Here is a 7500-nt window from a genome sequence, read left to right on the forward strand (position 1 = left end):
TTAGGGTAGCTAAGACTACTCCTGGGCCGTTCTTGTAGTTGAAGAGATGGGTGAACTGTGACACCGCACTTAAAAAAAAAAAAAACAGCAAACAGAGAAGCTTCCCCATATTGGAGCATTGGATTTGGTCAAGTCTTAAGCCAATGTGTTGTAGGGCACAAGTAAGCTTTGGGTTAGCAGGAATGGTTGCATGGCCACCTAGCTTTTCATCCTTCCCACCCTTGCCCTGGAATCTTCCAGACTTCAAATTGCTGTCCTTTGCTGTGTGTGTTGCACCAGCATCATCCAGGGGGGCACATGATCTTTCTGAAGTCTTGAATTGAAGTCTGTAAGCAGTATCACCATGTGTCCCACTGCTTACATCTAGCAAAGTAGGCAAATAAGCAAGCTCATTTTTCTCTTGGGTATATTGCAATGGTACATGCTAGGCGAGTTTCAGCATGTAGCGTTGGTGGTATAGTGGTGAGCATAGCTGCCTTCCAAGCAGTTGACCCGGGTTCGATTCCCGGCCAACGCATGTGAGCTTGCTTTTGGCACCCTACAATTCCATGGAAGACAAGACCAAGACAAGATCTCTGAACAATTAGGACATCCTGCACCTGCTCAGTCTCTGGAGAGGTTCCATTCCGGTGCAGCAGACTCTACGCCAGCTTAAAGATCTTTCTAAATGGTGAACACTTAATGCAGACACTCTATAATGTTCTAAACAAATAGCTAGCAAGGCACTAAAGCGAGCCTGTCCTTGGGTGGGCTTGAACTGCCTTTCTTTGGCTTGACAGCCGTCGACAGGCTTTGGGTTCGATCCCCGGCTAATACTTTACTGCTGCTTCTGGGGTACAGAAAACTTCATTTGGTCACAGACACTGCCAGGGATGTCTGTTGTATCACTAAGACATGAACTTGATGCTGCTCACCCTTTTCATGAACGTGAATGAGATTCCAACGTGTCTCAAATGAATCTACATGGCTATCTGGGGTTCTCTTTGGACAACTGTTGAACACAAAAGGAAAGGCCGTCCCGGGGTGGGCTTGAACCACCAACCTTTCGGTTAACAGCCGAACGCGCTAACCGATTGCGCCACAGAGACTGTGCCTGCAGTTGTTGCTAAATGATTTTATGGGGATGTATGTGTGTCTTGTGGAGTGAGGAAGTAAGTCTGCTCCAAGAAGTTTAACGCCACTTTTTCCCACAATGAAGCATTCACTGTATGGCAGCAGAGTGGCGCAGCGGAAGCGTGCTGGGCCCATAACCCAGAGGTCGATGGATCGAAACCATCCTCTGCTAGATGTACGTTGGTTTTTATACCTTGCTTACCATATGGGCCAATTGTCGGCCATAGCCCCTTAAGAGAAAGTGTCATTAGGGCCTTGCTGTAACATATATAGTAGTGTAACTATTTCAACTAATGTACCCTTCTTAAACTTGAAGGTTGAATACAAACAGAAGCAGAGTGGCGCAGCGGAAGCGTGCTGGGCCCATAACCCAGAGGTCGATGGATCGAAACCATCCTCTGCTAGGCATGAATTCATTTTTGCACCTTGCTTTATCGCATGGGCAAAACGGTTTCCATTGCCCTGTAAGAGAAAGTGTAATAAGGGCCCTGCTGTAACGTACATATTAGGGTAGCTAAGACTACTCCTGGGCCGTTCTTGTAGTTGAAGAGATGGGTGAACTGTGACACCGCACTTAAAAAAAAAAAAAACAGCAAACAGAGAAGCTTCCCCATATTGGAGCATTGGATTTGGTCAAGTCTTAAGCCAATGTGTTGTAGGGCACAAGTAAGCTTTGGGTTAGCAGGAATGGTTGCATGGCCACCTAGCTTTTCATCCTTCCCACCCTTGCCCTGGAATCTTCCAGACTTCAAATTGCTGTCCTTTGCTGTGTGTGTTGCACCAGCATCATCCAGGGGGGCACATGATCTTTCTGAAGTCTTGAATTGAAGTCTGTAAGCAGTATCACCATGTGTCCCACTGCTTACATCTAGCAAAGTAGGCAAATAAGCAAGCTCATTTTTCTCTTGGGTATATTGCAATGGTACATGCTAGGCGAGTTTCAGCATGTAGCGTTGGTGGTATAGTGGTGAGCATAGCTGCCTTCCAAGCAGTTGACCCGGGTTCGATTCCCGGCCAACGCATGTGAGCTTGCTTTTGGCACCCTACAATTCCATGGAAGACAAGACCAAGACAAGATCTCTGAACAGTTAGGACATCCTGCACCTGCTCAGTCTCTGGAGAGGTTCCATTCCGGTGCAGCAGACTCTACGCCAGCTTAAAGTTCTTTCTAAATGGTCAACACTTAATGCAGACACTCTATAATGTTCTAAACAAATAGCTAGCAAGGCACTAAAGCGAGCCTGTCCTTGGGTGGGCTTGAACTGCCTTTCTTTGGCTTGACAGCCGTCGCCAGGCTTTGGGTTCGATCCCCGGCTAATACTTTACTGCTGCTTCTGGGGTACAGAAAACTTCATTTGGTCACAGACACTGCCAGGGATGTCTGTTGTATCACTAAGACATGAACTTGATGCTGCTCACCCTTTTCATGAACGTGAATGAGATTCCAACGTGTCTCAAATGAATCTACATGGCTATCTGGGGTTCTCTTTGGACAACTGTTGAACACAAAAGGAAAGGCCGTCCCTGGGTGGGCTTGAACCACCAACCTTTCGGTTAACAGCCGAACGCGCTAACCGATTGCGCCACAGAGACTGTGCCTGCAGTTGTTGCTAAATGATTTTATGGGGATGTATGTGTGTCTTGTGGAGTGAGGAAGTAAGTCTGCTCCAAGAAGTTTAACGCCACTTTTTCCCACAATGAAGCATTCACTGTATGGCAGCAGAGTGGCGCAGCGGAAGCGTGCTGGGCCCATAACCCAGAGGTCGATGGATCGAAACCATCCTCTGCTAGATGTGCGTTGGTTTTTATACCTTGCTTACCATATGGGCCAATTGTCGGCCATAGCCCCTTAAGAGAAAGTGTCATTAGGGCCTTGCTGTAACATATATAGTAGTGTAACTATTTCAACTAATGTACCCTTCTTAAACTTGAAGGTTGAATACAAACAGAAGCAGAGTGGCGCAGCGGAAGCGTGCTGGGCCCATAACCCAGAGGTCGATGGATCGAAACCATCCTCTGCTAGGCATGAATTCATTTTTGCACCTTGCTTTATCGCATGGGCAAAACGGTTTCCATTGCCCTGTAAGAGAAAGTGTAATAAGGGCCCTGCTGTAACGTACATATTAGGGTAGCTAAGACTACTCCTGGGCCGTTCTTGTAGTTGAAGAGATGGGTGAACTGTGACACCGCACTTAAAAAAAAAAAAACAGCAAACAGAGAAGCTTCCCCATATTGGAGCATTGGATTTGGTCAAGTCTTAAGCCAATGTGTTGTAGGGCACAAGTAAGCTTTGGGTTAGCAGGAATGGTTGCATGGCCACCTAGCTTTTCATCCTTCCCACCCTTGCCCTGGAATCTTCCAGACTTCAAATTGCTGTCCTTTGCTGTGTGTGTTGCACCAGCATCATCCAGGGGGGCACATGATCTTTCTGAAGTCTTGAATTGAAGTCTGTAAGCAGTATCACCATGTGTCCCACTGCTTACATCTAGCAAAGTAGGCAAATAAGCAAGCTCATTTTTCTCTTGGGTATATTGCAATGGTACATGCTAGGCGAGTTTCAGCATGTAGCGTTGGTGGTATAGTGGTGAGCATAGCTGCCTTCCAAGCAGTTGACCCGGGTTCGATTCCCGGCCAACGCATGTGAGCTTGCTTTTGGCACCCTACAATTCCATGGAAGACAAGACCAAGACAAGATCTCTGAACAGTTAGGACATCCTGCACCTGCTCAGTCTCTGGAGAGGTTCCATTCCGGTGCAGCAGACTCTACGCCAGCTTAAAGTTCTTTCTAAATGGTCAACACTTAATGCAGACACTCTATAATGTTCTAAACAAATAGCTAGCAAGGCACTAAAGCGAGCCTGTCCTTGGGTGGGCTTGAACTGCCTTTCTTTGGCTTGACAGCCGTCGCCAGGCTTTGGGTTCGATCCCCGGCTAATACTTTACTGCTGCTTCTGGGGTACAGAAAACTTCATTTGGTCACAGACACTGCCAGGGATGTCTGTTGTATCACTAAGACATGAACTTGATGCTGCTCACCCTTTTCATGAACGTGAATGAGATTCCAACGTGTCTCAAATGAATCTACATGGCTATCTGGGGTTCTCTTCGGACAACTGTTGAACACAAAAGGAAAGGCCGTCCCTGGGTGGGCTTGAACCACCAACCTTTCGGTTAACAGCCGAACACGCTAACCGATTGCGCCACAGAGACTGTGCCTGCAGTTGTTGCTAAATGATTTTATGGGGATGTATGTGTGTCTTGTGGAGTGAGGAAGTAAGTCTGCTCCAAGAAGTTTAACGCCACTTTTTCCCACAATGAAGCATTCACTGTATGGCAGCAGGGTGGCGCAGCGGAAGCGTGCTGGGCCCATAACCCAGAGGTCGATGGATCGAAACCATCCTCTGCTAGATGTACGTTGGTTTTTATACCTTGCTTACCATATGGGCCAATTGTCGGCCATAGCCCCTTAAGAGAAAGTGTCATTAGGGCCTTGCTGTAACATATATAGTAGTGTAACTATTTCAACTAATGTACCCTTCTTAAACTTGAAGGTTGAATACAAACAGAAGCAGAGTGGCGCAGCGGAAGCGTGCTGGGCCCATAACCCAGAGGTCGATGGATCGAAACCATCCTCTGCTAGGCATGAATTCATTTTTGCACCTTGCTTTATCGCATGGGCAAAACGGTTTCCATTGCCCTGTAAGAGAAAGTGTAATAAGGGCCCTGCTGTAACGTACATATTAGGGTAGCTAAGACTACTCCTGGGCCGTTCTTGTAGTTGAAGAGATGGGTGAACTGTGACACCGCACTTAAAAAAAAAAAAAACAGCAAACAGAGAAGCTTCCCCATATTGGAGCATTGGATTTGGTCAAGTCTTAAGCCAATGTGTTGTAGGGCACAAGTAAGCTTTGGGTTAGCAGGAATGGTTGCATGGCCACCTAGCTTTTCATCCTTCCCACCCTTGCCCTGGAATCTTCCAGACTTCAAATTGCTGTCCTTTGCTGTGTGTGTTGCACCAGCATCATCCAGGGGGGCACATGATCTTTCTGAAGTCTTGAATTGAAGTCTGTAAGCAGTATCACCATGTGTCCCACTGCTTACATCTAGCAAAGTAGGCAAATAAGCAAGCTCATTTTTCTCTTGGGTATATTGCAATGGTACATGCTAGGCGAGTTTCAGCATGTAGCGTTGGTGGTATAGTGGTGAGCATAGCTGCCTTCCAAGCAGTTGACCCGGGTTCGATTCCCGGCCATTGCATGTGAGCTTGCTTTTGGCACCCTACAATTCCATGGAAGACAAGACCAAGACAAGATCTCTGAACAGTTAGGACATCCTGCACCTGCTCAGTCTCTGGAGAGGTTCCATTCCGGTGCAGCAGACTCTACGCCAGCTTAAAGTTCTTTCTAAATGGTGAACACTTAATGCAGACACTCTATAATGTTCTAAACAAATAGCTAGCAAGGCACTAAAGCGAGCCTGTCCTTGGGTGTGCTTGAACTGCCTTTCTTTGGCTTGACAGCCGTCGCCAGGCTTTGGGTTCGATCCCCGGCTAATACTTTACTGCTGCTTCTGGGGTACAGAAAACTTCATTTGGTCACAGACACTGCCAGGGATGTCTGTTGTATCACTAAGACATGAACTTGATGCTGCTCACCCTTTTCATGAACGTGAATGAGATTCCAACGTGTCTCAAATGAATCTACATGGCTATCTGGGGTTCTCTTCGGACAACTGTTGAACACAAAAGGAAAGGCCGTCCCTGGGTGGGCTTGAACCACCAACCTTTCGGTTAACAGCCGAACGCGCTAACCGATTGTGCCACAGAGACTGTGCCTGCAGTTGTTGCTAAATGATTTTATGGGGATGTATGTGTGTCTTGTGGAGTGAGGAAGTAAGTCTGCTCCAAGAAGTTTAACGCCACTTTTTCCCACAATGAAGCATTCACTGTATGGCAGCAGAGTGGCGCAGCGGAAGCGTGCTGGGCCCATAGCCCAGAGGTCGATGGATCGAAACCATCCTCTGCTAGGTGTACGTTGGTTTTTATACCTTGCTTACCATATGGGCCAATTGTCGGCCATAGCCCCTTAAGAGAAAGTGTCATTAGGGCCTTGCTGTAACATATATAGTAGTGTAACTATTTCAACTAATGTACCCTTCTTAAACTTGAAGGTTGAATACAAACAGAAGCAGAGTGGCACAGCGGAAGCGTGCTGGGCCCATAACCCAGAGGTCGATGGATCGAAACCATCCTCTGCTAGGCATGAATTCATTTTTGCACCTTGCTTTATCGCATGGGCAAAACGGTTTCCATTGCCCTGTAAGAGAAAGTGTAATAAGGGCCCTGCTGTAACGTACATATTAGGGTAGCTAAGACTACTCCTGTGCCGTTCTCGCAGTTGAAGAGATGGGTGAACTGTGACACCGCACTTAAAAAAAAAAAAAAAAAAAAAAAAAACAGCAAACAGAGAAGCTTCCCCATATTGGAGCATTGGATTTGGTCAAGTCTTAAGCCAATGTGTTGTAGGGCACAAGTAAGCTTTGGGTTAGCAGGAATGGTTGCATGGCCACCTAGCTTTTCATCCTTCCCACCCTTGCCCTGGAATCTTCCAGACTTCAAATTGCTGTCCTTTGCTGTGTGTGTTGCACCAGCATCATCCAGGGGGGCACATGATCTTTCTGAAGTCTTGAATTGAAGTCTGTAAGCAGTATCACCATGTGTCCCACTGCTTACATCTAGCAAAGTAAGCAAATAAGCAAGCTCATTTTTCTCTTGGGTATATTGCAATGGTACATGCTAGGCAAGTTTCAGCATGTAACGTTGGTGGTATAGTGGTGAGCATAGCTGCCTTCCAAGCAGTTGACCCGGGTTCGATTCCTGGCCAACGCATGTGAGCTTGCTTTTGGCACCCTACAATTCCATGGAAGACAAGACCAAGACAAGATCTCTGAACAGTTAGGACATCCTGCACCTGCTCAGTCTCTGGAGAGGTTCCATTCCGGTGCAGCAGACTCTACGCCAGCTTAAAGTTCTTTCTAAATGGTCAACACTTAATGCAGACACTCTATAATGTTCTAAACAAATAGCTAGCAAGGCACTAAAGCGAGCCTGTCCTTGGGTGGGCTTGAACTGCCTTTCTTTGGCTTGACAGCCGTCGCCAGGCTTTGGGTTCGATCCCCGGCTAATACTTTACTGCTGCTTCTGGGGTACAGAAAACTTCATTTGGTCACAGACACTGCCAGGGATGTCTGTTGTATCACTAAGACATGAACTTGATGCTGCTCACCCTTTTCATGAACGTGAATGAGATTCCAACGTGTCTCAAATGAATCTACATGGCTATCTGGGGTTCTCTTCGGACAACTGTTGAACACAAAAGGAAAGGCCGT

At 46.9% G+C, this 7500-nt stretch overlaps 9 non-coding genes across 9 annotated transcripts in view; 5 read left to right on the top strand and 4 right to left on the bottom strand.

Moving 5' to 3' along the window:
* Positions 1-445: 445 nt before the first annotated feature.
* Positions 446-517, top strand: TRNAG-UCC (transfer RNA glycine (anticodon UCC)). Its single transcript has one exon. It is a non-coding gene; the product is annotated as a tRNA-Gly (tRNA).
* Positions 518-2063: 1546 nt separating this feature from the next.
* Positions 2064-2135, top strand: TRNAG-UCC (transfer RNA glycine (anticodon UCC)). The gene has a single exon. It is a non-coding gene; the product is annotated as a tRNA-Gly (tRNA).
* Positions 2136-2632: 497 nt separating this feature from the next.
* TRNAN-GUU (transfer RNA asparagine (anticodon GUU)) lies at positions 2633-2706 on the bottom strand. Its single transcript has one exon. It is a non-coding gene; the product is annotated as a tRNA-Asn (tRNA).
* A 974-nt stretch (positions 2707-3680) lies between these two features.
* Positions 3681-3752, top strand: TRNAG-UCC (transfer RNA glycine (anticodon UCC)). The gene has a single exon. It is a non-coding gene; the product is annotated as a tRNA-Gly (tRNA).
* Positions 3753-4249: 497 nt separating this feature from the next.
* TRNAN-GUU (transfer RNA asparagine (anticodon GUU)) lies at positions 4250-4323 on the bottom strand. Its single transcript has one exon. It is a non-coding gene; the product is annotated as a tRNA-Asn (tRNA).
* A 125-nt stretch (positions 4324-4448) lies between these two features.
* TRNAM-CAU (transfer RNA methionine (anticodon CAU)) lies at positions 4449-4520 on the top strand. The gene has a single exon. It is a non-coding gene; the product is annotated as a tRNA-Met (tRNA).
* Positions 4521-5298: 778 nt separating this feature from the next.
* On the top strand, positions 5299-5370 carry TRNAG-UCC (transfer RNA glycine (anticodon UCC)). Its single transcript has one exon. It is a non-coding gene; the product is annotated as a tRNA-Gly (tRNA).
* A 497-nt stretch (positions 5371-5867) lies between these two features.
* TRNAN-GUU (transfer RNA asparagine (anticodon GUU)) lies at positions 5868-5941 on the bottom strand. The gene has a single exon. It is a non-coding gene; the product is annotated as a tRNA-Asn (tRNA).
* A 1556-nt stretch (positions 5942-7497) lies between these two features.
* The window catches only part of TRNAN-GUU (transfer RNA asparagine (anticodon GUU)), a 74-nt gene continuing 71 nt past the window's right edge, over positions 7498-7500 (bottom strand). Inside the window, exon 1 of the tRNA in view lies at positions 7498-7500. This exon is cut by the window's right edge and continues 71 nt beyond it. This is a non-coding gene — a tRNA (tRNA-Asn).

The sequence above is a fragment of the Hyperolius riggenbachi genome, chromosome 4 (assembly GCF_040937935.1).
Source record: "Hyperolius riggenbachi isolate aHypRig1 chromosome 4, aHypRig1.pri, whole genome shotgun sequence".
NCBI classification, from domain to species: domain Eukaryota; kingdom Metazoa; phylum Chordata; class Amphibia; order Anura; family Hyperoliidae; genus Hyperolius; species Hyperolius riggenbachi.